Source organism: Pseudophryne corroboree, chromosome 6 (genome assembly GCF_028390025.1).
Source record: "Pseudophryne corroboree isolate aPseCor3 chromosome 6, aPseCor3.hap2, whole genome shotgun sequence".
In the NCBI taxonomy this organism is placed as follows: Eukaryota; Metazoa; Chordata; class Amphibia; order Anura; family Myobatrachidae; genus Pseudophryne; species Pseudophryne corroboree.
In genome coordinates this window covers 357,180,750-357,196,183 of record NC_086449.1, presented here as the reverse complement: position 1 = coordinate 357,196,183, position 15,434 = coordinate 357,180,750, and the positions used below count along the sequence as shown (strand labels likewise).

Here is a 15,434-nt window from a genome sequence, read left to right as displayed (position 1 = left end):
GCTGGAGCCGGCCCTGTGTGTGCAGCGTTGTCCCGTCCGTGTATGCGCGCTGCGCGGCGCCGGTGTCTAACGTCAGGCGCCGCGCATAGCGCACACAAGTGGCCACCCGCACCCGGACCCTCACTCTCCCGCCCGCCAGCACTCCCGCCAGCACTCCTCCTCCCCCTCTCAGCGCCTCAGGTATTTGGTGGGGGGGGGGTCGCACATTTATGGATCGCACTGTGGGGGCATTTATCTGGCACTGTGGGGGGCATTTCTGGCACACTGGGGGCATATCTGGCTCTGTGGGGGCATTTCTGGCACTGTGGGGGGCATATCTGGCTCACTGGGGGCATATCTGGCTCACTGGGGGCATATCTGGCTCTGTGGAGGCATATCTGGCACTGGGGGCATTTATCTGGCACTGTGGGGGCATTTATCTGGAACTGTGGGGGCATTTTTGGCAATGTGGGGGCATTTCTGGCAATGTGGAGGCATATCTGGCACACTGGGGGCATATCTGGCACACTGGGGGCATATCTGGCTCTGTGGGGGCATTTCTGGCACTGTGGGGGGCATTTCTGGCACTGTGGGGGCATATCTGGCACTGTGGGGGCATTTATCTGGCACTGTGGGGGCATTTATCTGACACTGTGGGGGCATTTCTGGCACTGTGGGGGCATTTCTGGCACACTGGGGGCATTTCTGGCACTGTGGGGGGCATATCTGGCACACTGGGGGCATATCTGGCACTGTCGGGGGCATTTCTGGCACTGTCGGGGGCATATCTGGCACTGTGGGGGCATTTATCTGGCACTGTGGGGGGCATTCATTTATCTGGCACTGCGGGGGGGACATTTATCTGTGCACTGTGAGGGGGCATTAATGTATCTGGCACTGTGGGGACATTTCTGGCACTGTGGGGGCACATCTGCGCTGTGGGGGCATTTATGTATCTGCACTGTGGGGGCATGTATGTATCTGGCACTGTGGGGGCATATCGGCACTGTGGGGGTATTTATGTATCTGGCACTGTGGGGGTATATCTGCACTGTGGGGGCACTTATTTATCTGGCATTGGGGGCATTTATTTATCTGGCACTGTGGGGGGCATTTATTTATCTGGCACTGTGGGGGCATATCTGGCACTGGGGGCATTAATGTATCTGGCACTGTGGGGGCATATCTGGCACTGGGGGGCATTAATGTATCTGACACTGTGGGGGGCAATAATGCATCTGGCACTGTGTGGGCACTTATGCATCTGGCACTGGGGGCATTTATGCATCTGGCAATGTGTGGGCATTTATGTATCTGGCACTGGGGGCATTTATGTATCTGGCCCTGTGGGGGCATATCTGGCACTGTGGGGGCAATTTTATATATGGCACTGTGGGGACATATCTGGCACTGTGTGGGCATTTTTATATCTGGCACTGTGGGGGCACTTATGTATCTGGCACTGTGTGGGCATTTATGTATCTGGCACTGTGGGGGGCATATCTGCACTGTGGAGGCATTTATGTATCTGGCACTTTGGGGGCATTTATGTATCTGAACTGTGGGTGCATATCTGGCACTGTGTGGCCATTTATGTAGCTGGCACTGCTGGGGGGCATGTCACGTGTAGCTGGCACTGCTGGGGGGGCATGTCGCGTGTAGCTGGCACTGCTGGGGAGCATGTCGCGTGTAGCTGGCACTGCTGGGGGGCATGTCACGTGTAGCTGGCACTGCTGGGGGGCATGTCACGTGTAGCTGGCACTGCTGGGGGGCATGTCACGTGTAGCTGGCACTGCTGGGGAGCATGTCATGTAGTGTTCCCGCTAGGCGTCTGTGGCTAGGCAATGTGTCTCAGTGCTCTCCCTGGTGCAATACGTCTCAGTGCTGTGCCTGGCGCAAAGTGTATAGGAGGTTCTACCTGGTGCAGTGTGTATTAGCTGCACTACTGTGTGGTGTAATGCAAATTGCCACTATTATGTGGCCACGTACCTTCCCCACGAAGTAACTCCCCTTAATTTTTGCTGCGCGCCTTCGGCGCGCACTGTCCATTCTTTGACATATAGGTATGGGAACAACAAGCAGTATGTACATCATTTTGCCCTCCTAACTTAAAAATGTGCCCTCCCTGTGATCAGCACCATGCCCTAAAAAGTGAACACTATCATGTGTAGCTGGCACTGCTGGGGGGCATGTCATGTGTAGCTGGCTAGCTGGCACTGCTGCGGGGCATGTCATGTGTAGCTGGCTAGCTGGCACTGCTGCGGGGCATGTCATGTGTAGCTGGCACTGCTGCGGGGCATGTCATGTGTAGCTGGCACTGCTGCGGGGCATGTCATGTGTAGCTGGCACTGCTGCGGGGCATGTCATGTGTAGCTGGCACTGCTGGGGGGCATGTCATGTCTATCTGGCACTGCACATTATGTGTATCTGGCACTATACTGGAGACATTGTGTGTAAGGAACACTACTGTGGCTATGTGTAAGGCTGCTAATTGTGTGAAAATATGTTTATAGTTTGATGATATGAAGTTATGAGGCCACGCCCACTTTTCCAGAGGCCACACCCACTTTTCTGGGAGCGCGCATGGGGGGGGCGCTTTTAAATTTTCTCACTCAGGGTGCTAGTAGGCCTGGAGCCGGCCCTGCCTGTGAGTACCTGTTCTGTTCATCCAGAGAAAAGGCACAACTGCGTTGGAGTAATTTCAGGTTTTCACTGAAACAATTGAAAATTCATTCTGATTCCACAAGCAAATTACATTCACAGATCCCAATTATAAACACTGATATGGAAAATGTTACAAAGTTTCCCAGCAGTCTAGAAGTTTCCTTTTAGTCCTGGGGACTGCCTGTTCCTCAGCCGCTCACCCTTACATTTTTCCTCTTCAGTTATGTCTGTGTAACTGCAACATCTCAGTTCTGTGTGTTGGGTCTCAGGTTACACTGCCTGGTTTTTGGCTGCGACCTACAAAATTATACTCATACACTTGAGGCTGAAGGACATAGAGGACGGAAGGCAGCAGCTGCGTGACTGTGTGTGTGTCCAGTATATGTCTCTCTATGCTTACGTACAGGACTGCAGATCCCTGAAAAAAAAAGTGATTAACAGGTGGGTTTCTGCTTCTAGTAACCGTGGTTGTTTCTTTATTTCTTCATTGTGTTTAATATCATATCTGTGCGTTTAGATAGCACACTGTCCATATATCCAAGTGTATATACAAATATTATTCTATATGTGTAATTGCTAGTTGTCCCTGTGTGCACATGTTTTGGAATGTGTAGCTGTTTAGTGTTTGTTCTATAGATTTGTTTTTGTAAGTTATTCCTATGCTATATGTAATATTTTTGATAACTATATATTGTGCTTAAAGGATATGTTGATTTTAATTTTTTTATGGTTATTTAGTTTGTTTACCATATAGATTATTCTGTGTATACACAGTGTATTTCATTGTTTCGTTGGCACATTTCTTAACTCTGTGTTATTTTTTATAATACAGAACAGCCTTCCATTTACACATTTGTGATTGTATCAGTTTACATTTTTGGTTTATGAATCATGTATAAATGATTCCCTAAGATCCTTGATGACTTGTTTAAGTTAAATGATCAATATAAGCCAGGGCTGCATTATTTGTACAAGCAATATATAGTATTTACCTACTCAATAAAACGCAGGATTAGAAGAAAGTGATTTATTAAATGATGTCACTGAACTGAAACAATTACAACATTACTAACAATTGTGCATTGTATGCCAGAAGATTAAAACTTGGTGAGGATAAATGGTTTTTTGCCATAAACACAACATAGTGAATATAAACTGTAGAACTACTTAGTAATGATATTCAAAGTATTATTTTGATGTTGGTCCTGTTTTAGATGTCCTTTTATGGAAAAGTGCTGGCATGGCATATAGTTTGTTGGTGAATTGGGACTTTAAACAAATTATTATTAAACATTTACTGTATCTGTAGGGTGGCTGAATAGTTTGCATTCCAACCTCAAGGGAAAAGAGAATCTACATAAAACACAACACAAGGACATAGAGTACACGGTAGACAGGAAGGCGTGCACATAGGGGGTCATTCCGAGTTGTTCGCTCGTTTGCGATTTTCGCTATATTGCGATTAGTCGCTTACTGCGCATGCGCAAGGTTCGCAGAGCGCATGCGCTTAGTTATTTTACTCAAAAGTTAGGTATTTTACTCACGGCATAACAAGGATTTTTCATCGTTCTGGTGATCGTACTGTGATTGACAGGAAGTGGGTGTTTCTGGGCGGAAACTGGCCGTTTTCTGGGTGTGTGCGAAAAACGCTGGCGTTTGTGGGAAAAACGCGGGAGTGTCTGAAGAATTGGGGGAGTGTCTGGGCGAACGCTGGGTGTGTTTGTGACGTCAAACCAGGAACGAAACTGACTGAGCTGATCGCAGTGTAGGAGTAAGTCTCGAGCTACTCAGAAACTGCTAAGAAATTTCTATTCGCAATTCTGCGAATCTTTCGTTCGCAATTCTGCTAAGCTAAGATTCACTCCCAGAGGGCGGCGGCTTAGCATGTGCAATGCTGCTAAAAGCAGCTAGCGAGCGAACAACTCGGAATGAGGGCCATAAGGTACTGAGGTCCCTATTCGTGAGAGTTTATACTATTCAATCTGATAATCACTGAGAGCTGCAGCATGGCCGTAACTGAGGGGGGGCTAGGGGGTCACGCACCCCGGGCGCTGGAATGTGGGGGCGCTAGGGAGGCTGTTTCCGCAGCCAAAATCTCTGGTTGCCGCGTTGAGGGAGCCTGGAGGGGAGGGAGAGAGGACGGAGACCGTAGTCTGGCCAGCGCGGTTGAACACTTGCGCAAAGAGCCGAGCCTGGGACTGATGAGAGCACACTGGCTGCAGTCAGTCAGTCACAGTGAATGCGTCACTGACGCTGCAGCATTCCGCACTGGACTTTGCAGGCTCCTCTGACAGGGGAGCTTACACGGAGACAGCCTGTCTCCAGCAGCCCTGAGCCCACAGCCCTCCCCCATGCCTGGGAACAGGGGGAGGGCCACAACGCAGCAGCGTGGACTGGACTCTGAACGAGGGGGAGCCGTAACAGAAAGAGGAGATTTATTATGAGGTATGTTCCTCTACCTGACAGACAGCTCCCCCTCTACAGTGTGTGTGTGTGTGTGTGTGTGTGTGTGTGTGTGTGTGCCAGTGTTCCTCTGGTCCTTATACAGTGTGTGTGTGTGTGTGTGTCAGTGTTCCTCTGGTCCCTATACAGTGTGTGTCAGTGTTCCTCTGGTCCCTATACAGTGTGTGTGTGTGTGTGTGTGTGTGTGTGTGTGTGTGTGTGTGTGTGTGTCAGTGTACATCTGGTCCCTATACAGTGTGTGTGTGTGTGTGTGTGTGTGTGTCAGTGTGCATCTTGTCCCTATACAGTGTGTGTCAGTGTGCATCTTGTCCCTATACAGTGTGTGTCAGTGTGCATCTGGTCCCTATACAGTGTGTGTGTCAGTGTGCATCTGGTCCCTATACAGTGTGTCAGTGTGCATCTGGTCCCTATACAGTGTGTCAGTGTGCATCTGGTCCCTATACAGTGTGTGTGTGTGTGTCTGTACATCTGGTCCCTATATATTTTGTGTGTGTATCAGTGTGCATCTGGTCCCTATACCGTGTGTGTGTGTGTGTGTGTCAATGTGGTCATATACAATCTGTTTTTGTGTCAGTGTAACGTGTATAAGCGGCTGTAGTGTGGTGTAACGTGCATAAGAGGCTCCTCTGTGGTGTAACGTGCATAAGCGGCTGTAGTGTGGTGTAACGTATATAAGCGGCTGTAGTGTGGTGTAACGTGCATAAGCGGCTGTAGTGTGGTGTAACGTGCATAAGAGGCTCTTCTGTGGTGTAACGTGCATAAGCGGCTGTAGTGTGGTGTAACGTATATAAGCGGCTGTAGTGTGGTGTAACGTGCATAAGCGGCTGTAGTGTGGTGTAACGTGCATAAGAGGCTCTTCTGTGGTGTAACGTGCATAAGCGGCTGTAGTGTGGTGTAACGTATATAAGCGGCTGTAGTGTGGTGTAACGTGTATAAGCGGCTGTAGTGTGGTGTAACGGGCATAAGAGGCTCCTCTGTGGTGTAACGTGTGGGATTTTTATATATATAGATATATATATATATATATAGATATATATAAAATTATATTTTAATTATAAGAATTTTTATTTATTTATTTCTTTGGGGGGGGGGGGGCGCAAATTTACTATCTTGCCCCGGGTGAGAGCAACCCTAGTTTCGTCCCTGGCTGCAGTATGATACCTATTACACAATGCGCTCTCTTGTCATCTGCCTCTTTTATATTTTTCAAAGTGGAAATACATTTTATCATTGTTCTCATTTGTCTGCCCTCATGCATTGTTATTTTATGTATATTTGGCTCAATTAAAGGGAATCACTTAACATGTTTAAAGTAATGACGTTTAGCCTTCTGTTCCGGAGTTACATTATGCTACAATTAGTCCATATATTCATTCAGCGTAACCTCTTGTCGATGTGACTTATAGCCCATGCTGGCTTTGTGTGAGCGCACTGCATGGGCTTTGTGTGTCTTTCTGTTGCTCATCTTGCCCTTTACCTTTGTCACTTTATAAAGTCTAGACTGAGATTGGCGTCTGGGCATATACATGCTAAGAGCTCTTAGCGTTTCCGTATAGAATATATTCTAATAATAAGGAATTTCACTCAATCAATGTGAGCATAATAAAGCAAATCTCTTATTGGTCAATGAGTCCCAGCATAGCAATCCACCTCTTTCCGAATGGTCTGACTATAAAATATACTTTTAGTCAGTGATCACCCTCCATTACTCTTTCTCATGCTAACTATATATTCTTACTCTCATAATTCCTAAATATACTTACTCCTGCTTTACCTTCTTCATCTGCCTTCTTTTTAATGTGAAGTTGTTGATGCTCACTAACCTTTCACATACTTGGGCTACATCCAAGATTTTTCAATGTAAATAAACTTACCAGTTGTCTTGGTGCTGAGAGGGACACTGCCAGAAAGGAGCATGGGAATACATAGAGAACTACATTACTCAAAGAAGGGGAGGGGGGGGGGGGGAAATTATTATAATAAAGGCTTTGATGCAGTATTGAATTAATTTTTGTAGTGCAGCAGCCCCCTATCTGTATGCTTTTCTTGACAGGGCACACTTACTCTAGCCTATACTTTTGCACATTTACACTTCCGTCCAACTCTGCATAGACTGCAATTCCGCCAACACACCTCTGAGCTTTGCTTACATGAGAGCACACCGTTACAGCCCAGCTATCAGTCGCAACTGGAGATGCTTTTGAAGTGCACATGACACTACGTTGCCTGTTCTTCTGTATGTTTGGTTTTGGAACGTGCAAAATGTGTAACATGCCACCACACCATTTATAATTCAGTTAGGTATGTGTGCCTTATGATGAGTTTATATTTGTGTTAATAGTGATATAACTACTGTGTAAAATAACATAGGAACACTATATTTATGTGCCATTATCATGTGGCCTTACATTAGGCAATTATATGGCCAAGAGTGGGTGCTGTTATCAGGCAGCGTAATGGACCTGCAATATCAGAGACGCTGTGGAGTGGCCTGGAAGATTAACTATATTTTCGCAAATGTACAATACTGTGCAAAAGTTTTAGGAAGGTATGGAAAAAAATACTGCAAAGTATAATCTTTAAAAAATGGAAGTGCTTCAATACTGAGAAATACAAGCAGGAACTTATCCATCATGCAGTACATCAAGGAGACATCTGATTGGCTCCAAATATATTCTGCAGCAGGACAGCGACCCCAAACATACATCAGGGCCAGTTCTAGACCTTTTGGGGCGAAAGTTTCTTTTGGTGTCTCCACCCCCCACCCTTTGCCCAGATAGGTAAAACAGTGCGCACGGTAGGTGCGCGGCAATGAATAGGGGCTTGGCTTAATAGGGAAGGGGTGTGGCCACAGTTATGCCCCCTGTAGGTGTGCCCTCTGTAGAGTTATGCCCCCTGTAGCTGTGCCCCCAGTAGATTTGCCCCCTGTAGCTGTGCCCTCAGTAGTTGTGCCCCCTGTAGTTTTGCCCTCAGTAGTTTTGCCCCGTTGCTGAGCCCTCAGTAGTTGTGCCCCTGTAGTTTAGCCCCCTATTGCTGTGCGCTCAGTAGTTTTGCCCCCTGTTGCTGTGCCCTCAGTAGTTGTGCCCCTGTAGTTTAGCCCCCTATTGCTGTGCGCTCAGTAGTTTTGCCCCTGTAGCTGTGCCCTCAGTAGTTGTGCCCCTGTAGTTTTGCCCCCTGTTGCTGTGCCCTCAGCAGTTGTGCCCCCTGTTGCTGTGCCCTCAGTAGATGTGCCCCCTGTTGCTGTGCCCTCAGTAGTTGTGCCCACTGTTGCTGTGCCCTCAGTAGTTGTGCCCCCTGTAGTTTTGCCCTCTGTTGCTGTGCCCTCAGCAGTTGTGCCCCCTGTTGCTGTGCCCTCAGTAGATGTGCCCCTGTAGTTTTGCCCACTGTTGCTGTGCACTCAGTGGTTGTGCCCCCTGTTGCTGTGCCCTTAGTAGCTGTTCCCCATTGCTGTGCCCTCAGTAGATGTGCCCTGTTGCTGTGCCCCCGGTAGCTGCTCTTACAAAAACAAAAAATGACTAGCCCGCGCTCCTGCTTCCAGACCGCTGGTGCTGTACTCCGTCTCCGGCCACCACCCCTCGGATGACCTCTAGCATCTGACGCCGCTCCCACAATGCTGTGCGGTACGCAATGACGTCAGGCGCACCGCGCGGCACCAGTGGGAAGGGACAGGCGGTAGCGGCGCCCCCAGGATTGCGGCGCCCCGGGCAAAAATCCTATTTGCCCACGGCAAGAGCCGCTACTGCATACAGCCAATTTAATTAAGAACTATCTTCACTGTAAAGGAGTCCTGGAAGTGATGAAATGGCCTCCACAGAGCCCTGATCTCAACATCATCAAGTCTGTCTGGGATTACATGAAGACAGAAGGATTTGAACAAGCCTACTGTACATCCACAGAAGATCTGTGGTTCGTTCTCCAAGATGTTTGGAACTTCCCTGCCGAGTTCCTTCAAAAACTGTGCGCACGGTGCAACTGTACGTAGAAGAATTGATGCTGTTTTGAAGGCAAAGGGTGGCCACACCAAATGTTGATTTGATTTAGATTTGTCTTCTGTTCATTCACTTTGTATTTTGTTAAGTTATAAAATTAACTAATAACACTTCTATTTTTGAAAACTTTATTACTTTGCAGCATTTTTTTCCCACACTTCCCTAAAGCCTTTGCACAATATATATATATATATATATATATATATAAGCAGCGCTGCTGCTCTATCTCTCCCCGCCGTCCCCGAAAGTCCGTCCCCAGGCCAGGTACTTCCGGCAGGGAGACGGGGAGCGTAGCTAGCACAGCTCCAACGGAGGACCCCGGGACTGTAAGCCAGCAACGGAGGGAAGGTAAGGTGGTTTCCTGCTTCTTGTTAGCAGTCCTTCCTTCTGTATATGGAATATATCTTAGTAGTGTATTCCTATGTTTAACATAGGAATACATTACTAAGATATATTCTATATACAGATTGAATACATGTTAAACAAGAAGACAGTAAGGCACGTATTTTAAATTTCACTTTATTTCACACCATTACATGTATGTATGTATGTCTTATTTCACAAACCAGACAATTTTAAACAATATGGAATAAAGGTTATATTTTAAATCTCTTGTGCACCAGCAAAAAAGACAAATCCTTTTCTTTTTTATTTTCCTTTTTATTAGTCTAATACACAAGTTGTTTTAGGTAGCACCCCCGCCTGCATAACTTGACCACTGACATCCGTACAAGCAAATGGGGATTTTCTAATTTATAAATAGCATTCACTGGTGCAGAAGATGACATTCTCCCCTCCCTGATTTTTCCCCCCATCTCCAAGATGGTTCCGTTCGTCCAGGACTCCACTAGACCACCAGGGCTATTTACTGGCGCAGGCTACAATTGTTAAAAGCCTGAGTATTGGTGGGTAACGCCAGCATAGAGGAGGTCAGCCCTCTGCCTGCGGCCCCTCACCCAGCTTAGGTTGCCATTCCACTGGCGCTGAGCTGCTCCTCCATCCTTCAGAGACCCACAGCAGCCATTTTCAGCTTGCAGATAAAGGTCTCCGTGAACGCTGGGTCCAGTCTCCCTATATACCTCTCCACGGAGCCAGGTTATACAGTGCTATATCCTACCAGCCACTGCGGCTGTGTAGTTAATTTAGTGCCCATTGCAGTATATTATATAGTATTCTGCATTGTCTGCGACTTGTGCTAGCTCTGCTGTCTGTTTTTCTTCTACTATCAGCATATACTGTACAGTACCTTATCCTTTTTGTCCTCCCTTTTACCCTACAGAAATAGGTGTTTTAGGGGTTCTAACTACTTCACAGCTATCAGGGCTTGTGAAAGTGGTCACAGTACAGTTATTTGTTGCACGTTGCTGAGTGCCATATTGTGTGCTATACTACTCTTTCAGATATGTCTAGCAAAGGCTAGGGTCGTAAGGAGGCTGATGCACCTCTGTTGGTCTCATGCAAGTCTTCTTCCCCCCTGGGCTTCCTTCTCACAGTTACTCGGTCAAAGGTGGACGTGCTCTCTACTGCCATACAGAACCTGGCAAATACCTCCACTGCTTTTCAACAGATGTTACAGGGCGTGAGGTCCTTACCCACTAAGGCCACTAGGCGTCCTGGCCCTCCTCTCAATCTGAGGCATCAACTTGTTAAGCAGAAGAGGTTGTTGTCTCTCTCACTGAGTCCCCCTTAGGGGGGAAGGAGCGTCAGTCTACCTTAGATGTCGCTGCACTTGTAAGAGCTGTCAAATCTATCCTTCAAATAGAAGAGGAGCCTGCTCCTGGGTCAAAGAAGTCTCAGCTATTTAAGTGCCAAAATGTAGTTAAAGATGAATTTCCTCAGTCTGCACATCTTTCGGAGCTCCTGCATGAAGCTTGTAATGCTCCTGGTAAAAAGTTTCTGCTCCCTAAGCGACTAGCTTCATTCTACCATGTTCCAGCAGGTGATTGTACTAAGTGGTAGACTCCCCCAGCGGTGTATTCTCATGTTGCCCACTTGGTTATATACTCTACTTTACCTATCCCTTCAACTTCTTCCCTAAAGGGGACCACAGATAGGAGGATTGAAGCCTGTCTCAATTCTCTCTATTCCCTTACAGGTGCTATCACTAGACCTACCATTGTGCTGCCTGGGTGGCCAAGGCCATTGAGAGCTGGGAAAAAGCTCAGACGTTTCACGGGAGCATCTGTCTCACCTCTCTCATATCAGAGAGGCTGCCTCTTACCTAGGGGAAGCGGTTTTGGATGCTGGTCTCCTGGCTTCCAGGGCGTCTGCTACCTCGGTGGTCGCCCGCCGCATCCTCTGTTCGTGAAAAGTTGATATGGATTCTAAGAAGGCCTTGGAACTGCTTCCTTATACTGGGGATATCCTGTTTGTTGCAGAGTTGGACAAAATTGTTGCTACACTGGTAGCTGCTTTCCTGCCCACGGCCTCTACTCCATGGGCTCGAAAGTTCACCTCTCCATCCTTTTTCATCCACAAGGTAAAACTAAAGGTTAGTCCTTCCCTAGACAAACGACTTCCACCAAACACAGACCCATGCAGGCCTGGGCTGCAAGACATCCAACCACAGACGCCTGGGTGCAAGAAGTGGACTCTCACAGGTACGCTGTCTCATTCAGGAGACAACCTCCTTAACAGTTCTTTTGCACAGTTCCCCCATCGGATCCAAGCAAGGCTCTGACCCTCCAGAAGGTCATTCAGTCCCTCCTGCAATCAGGAGTGATAGTGCCAGTCCCTTGGTCACAACGCGGGACCGGTTCCTACTCCACCCTGTTCCTGATTCAGAAACCCAATGTGTCTCTTCGACCTATTTTCATTCTCAAATTTCTCAAAAAGTTTGTAAGGGTACCCAGGTTAAACCCTCCGATCTATTGTCCTCGCTATGAAACATGGGGACTTTATGGAGTCCCTGGACATTCAGGATACTTATCTGCATGTCCCGATAGCACCCTCTCATCATCAGCAATTCCTGCGGTTTGCTATCCTTCAACAACATTACCAATTCTGGGCACTGCTCTTTGGTCTTTCTACTGCTCCCAGGGTCTTTACCAAAATTATGGCCTTTATGTCGGCACAGCTGCATCATCAGGGAGTTAGAATTCTCCTTTATCTGGATGACCTGCTTCTTCTCGCGCACTCCTGGAGATCCCGCACCACCATCTCCAGATGACTATTACCTTCTTGCAAAAACACGTCTGGCTAATCAACTGTAAAAAAGTCATCCCTCGCGCCCTCACAGCATCTGGGAGCCATCCTGCTGTCTTAAATCCAGAAGCTTTTCCTACCTTCAGACAAGATTTCTGCATTACAGCAATGAGTACGCAAGTTGCTACACAGTTGCGAGTGTCCATCCATTCACCTATGCAAGTCCTGGGATACATATTCTCCACCTTTGACATGGTGCAGTATGCCCAGTTCCACTCCAGGCACCTGCAGTACCTGATCCTGTCCAGTTGGAACAGACACCTACATCTGATCAGGCCCCAGACAGTGGTACTCTCTCTGGAGGTTCAATGTCTCACATTTTCTGATGGGGCAAATGCCATCTCCCAGCCATCTTGGCGGTGTTCAACTGGGAAGAGGGCTTCCTCAGTCATCACGACGTGCACTCTGGAGAGTGGTCTCTACACCCAGAAGTCTTCAAGTTTCTGGTGGACAAATAGGGCCTAGCAGACGTGGATCTCATGGGGGGTTACGACGCAACCACAAAGTACTCGTGTATGGGTCCATGATAAGAGATCCGAAAGCAACCTACATGGATGCCTTGGCGGTGAGATGGACATTCCATTTCCCATACATCTTCCCTCCAGTCTCCCTTCTTCTGCGGGTTCTTTAGAAGTTCAAGCAAGAAGGAGGCGCCATCCTGTTGGTAGCCCCGGCCTGGCCCAGACGCCATTGGTTCTTGGATCTCCACAGTCTTTCCATATACATTACCGTTCCACTTCTGCTATGACTGGACCTGTTGTCTCAAGGTCCCTGTCTACACCCAAACCTAGCCCATCCGTCTTTGACGGTGTGGCTCTTGAGTCATCCCTCCTAAGGTCCAAAGGTTTCTCTCGCTCTGTGGTTCAGACAATGCTCAAAGCACGGAAGCGGGCTCCGGCTGTATCTATAACTGGCTCTGGCATACCTACTTCCAGTGGTGCGCTGCCCGACACTATGACCCTCTGGTTTTTAGCCTTTACCGGATCCATGCCTTTCTACAAGCTGGTTTGGACCTCGAACCCCGTCTGGCCCCCCGGAAAGTGCACGTCTCTGCTCCTTCCATATAGTTTCAGCGCAGAATCGCTCCACTGCCGGATGTTTGCACCTTTCTTCAGGGTATCCTCTGTATTCAATCTCCTTTTGTACCTCCAGTGGCTCTGTGGGTTTTGTCAGTGGTTCTCGAAGCGCTTCAGGAGTCTCCATTTGAACCCCTGAAATCCTTCTGGCTATTGCATCTGCCTGTCGGGTGTCAGATTTGGGGGTGCTCTCCTGTCGCTCTCACTTTATGACTTTTCATCAGGACAGGGCTGTTCTCCAAAATCGACCTGGTTACCTTCTCAAGGTAGTGTCCTGTTTCCACCTTAATGAGGAAATCGTGGTACCGGCCATCCCCGGTAGAAGAATACAAAGAAAGGGACTAGTATATTGACTTCAGATGTGGACTTTCAGATAGGGGAACCACAGCTACGTTTGCCCACTCCATACAAAAGTTTTTATTTTGTCTTGAGATTGCCTTTTTATATTTTACTACATAGTTTCCTATCCACAAACATGTAATGTTGTTCTTCCCATAAAATGTCTGTAACGACGAGATTTAATGATGATCATCTTTTTTTTTTTTTTCATTTAGTGTAGTAATTCTTGTTTCTTTTATTTTCCATATAATTTACCCTACGTGGCCCAAACATACGTTTATAGTTCACAGTTTTGTTTATTAAATGTATGTTCTTTTTTCTTTCTATTGTGTAATAAATCTTCACAATGGACCTGATACGGATTCGTACGCAACCCGATGGTTTACGTAAAAATGTAATGGTTTGAGGTCTACGCATGTGCAGGACGGGTCTGCTTGATCGCCTGCAGTCCCTGCTTAGCTGCAGCATGATTGACATGCTATATCATTTAGGGAGCGGTGACTGAGGCCGTTATACAAAGTGGGGGGTGTCATCCTTGGTTTGTGGGTGTGCCGAGCCCAGGGTCTGCGTCATTGGATGCAGGTTTCCTGGGCCCGGCAGAGGTAATCTGATGGCCAGACTTGGTAAAGCTGGATAAACATTCCAGATCAGCCAAGTACTGTGTACCCAGCTTGACCCCTTATGGGCTGCCTGCAAGGCCCGTACACACTGTTCTATAAATAGCTCAGTGTGTACAGGCTTCTGTTGTGGTCGGGAGGTGGGTCCGACAAATATTAAACAGCGCATGAGATGCGACCTCCCGATCCTGACCATTGCAGGAGTGGTTTAAGCCTTTTATCGGCTAATGCTCCTGCAACAGACCTACATTCACGCCTATACAATCATCTGGCCCATTCACCTGATATTGGGTGATCAGACCCTGGATTGCGAGGCTGTAATGTTTCTTGTGCATCAGTCCTCTGTATTGTCCTTGCATGTCCTCCCCTACCTTCTTCTTTCTCTGGCTGGGTCCACAGGTTATCCACAGGATAACATTGGGATATGCTGGAGCGACAGCGGAAATGGCACCAATACGGTCACGAGCTTTCTGGCCTCCCAGGATGCATCGGGGCTTCACCATATAATCCCGCCCACTGACTCAGTCAAATCAGTTTTTTGTTTGGTGCGGCAGGAGCCGGACCATGGTCACAGGGCTGCTGTTAAATAAAGCAGCCTGAAGCTTTTATTATGTTATTTTTATAGTCTTACTATGTTTTTTCGAGTGACTTTTCTTAAGAGCGTCTTAAACGTATACTAGAAAGAGTCGCTCCAACAACTCCCCACTGGGTCGCAACAACGCTTACCTTCGCGGTACAGTGCTGTCTCGACGGGCGTCTGTGACGGATGTTCTAGCAGGTCCAGCAGACGTAACCAGGCTGTGGCCGGAGCATGGGGAGAAGGTAAATCTATGGATTTCCTCTTACTAGAGGGGTCCGGACACAGCTACACTGCTTTTGGTGGAGACTACAAACAGTGTGTTGATGCGCCGAACACTCTCTGGTGCGACAGCGCTACGCTCTAGGCATCATAGGCGCCAGGACTAGGTAGAGGCCGCGATCCTTAGAGTTTAAGTCAACAGGGGGATTCAGTCGCTCTCCTGGCCGCCCCTCCGAGTTCATGACCAGTTTCCGCGCGTCTCCCGTCCATGAACTGAATGACCTCACTTCCGTCTCAGACGCTA

The 15,434-nt window shown here is 47.8% G+C and overlaps 1 protein-coding gene across 2 annotated transcripts in view; it reads left to right on the top strand.

The window, feature by feature from the left end:
- The first annotated feature begins 2,949 nt into the window (after positions 1–2,949).
- CPT1B (carnitine palmitoyltransferase 1B) overlaps positions 2,950–15,434 on the top strand; it is a 75,992-nt gene continuing 63,507 nt past the window's right edge. Inside the window, exon 1 of one of the 2 annotated variants that reach the window (XM_063926624.1) lies at positions 2,950–3,084. The gene's annotated coding sequence lies outside the window, so the exon portion shown is untranslated. Of the gene's footprint in view, positions 3,085–5,022; positions 5,089–15,434 lie in introns of those variants that run through there. The other variant, XM_063926625.1, reaches the window with a different exon arrangement.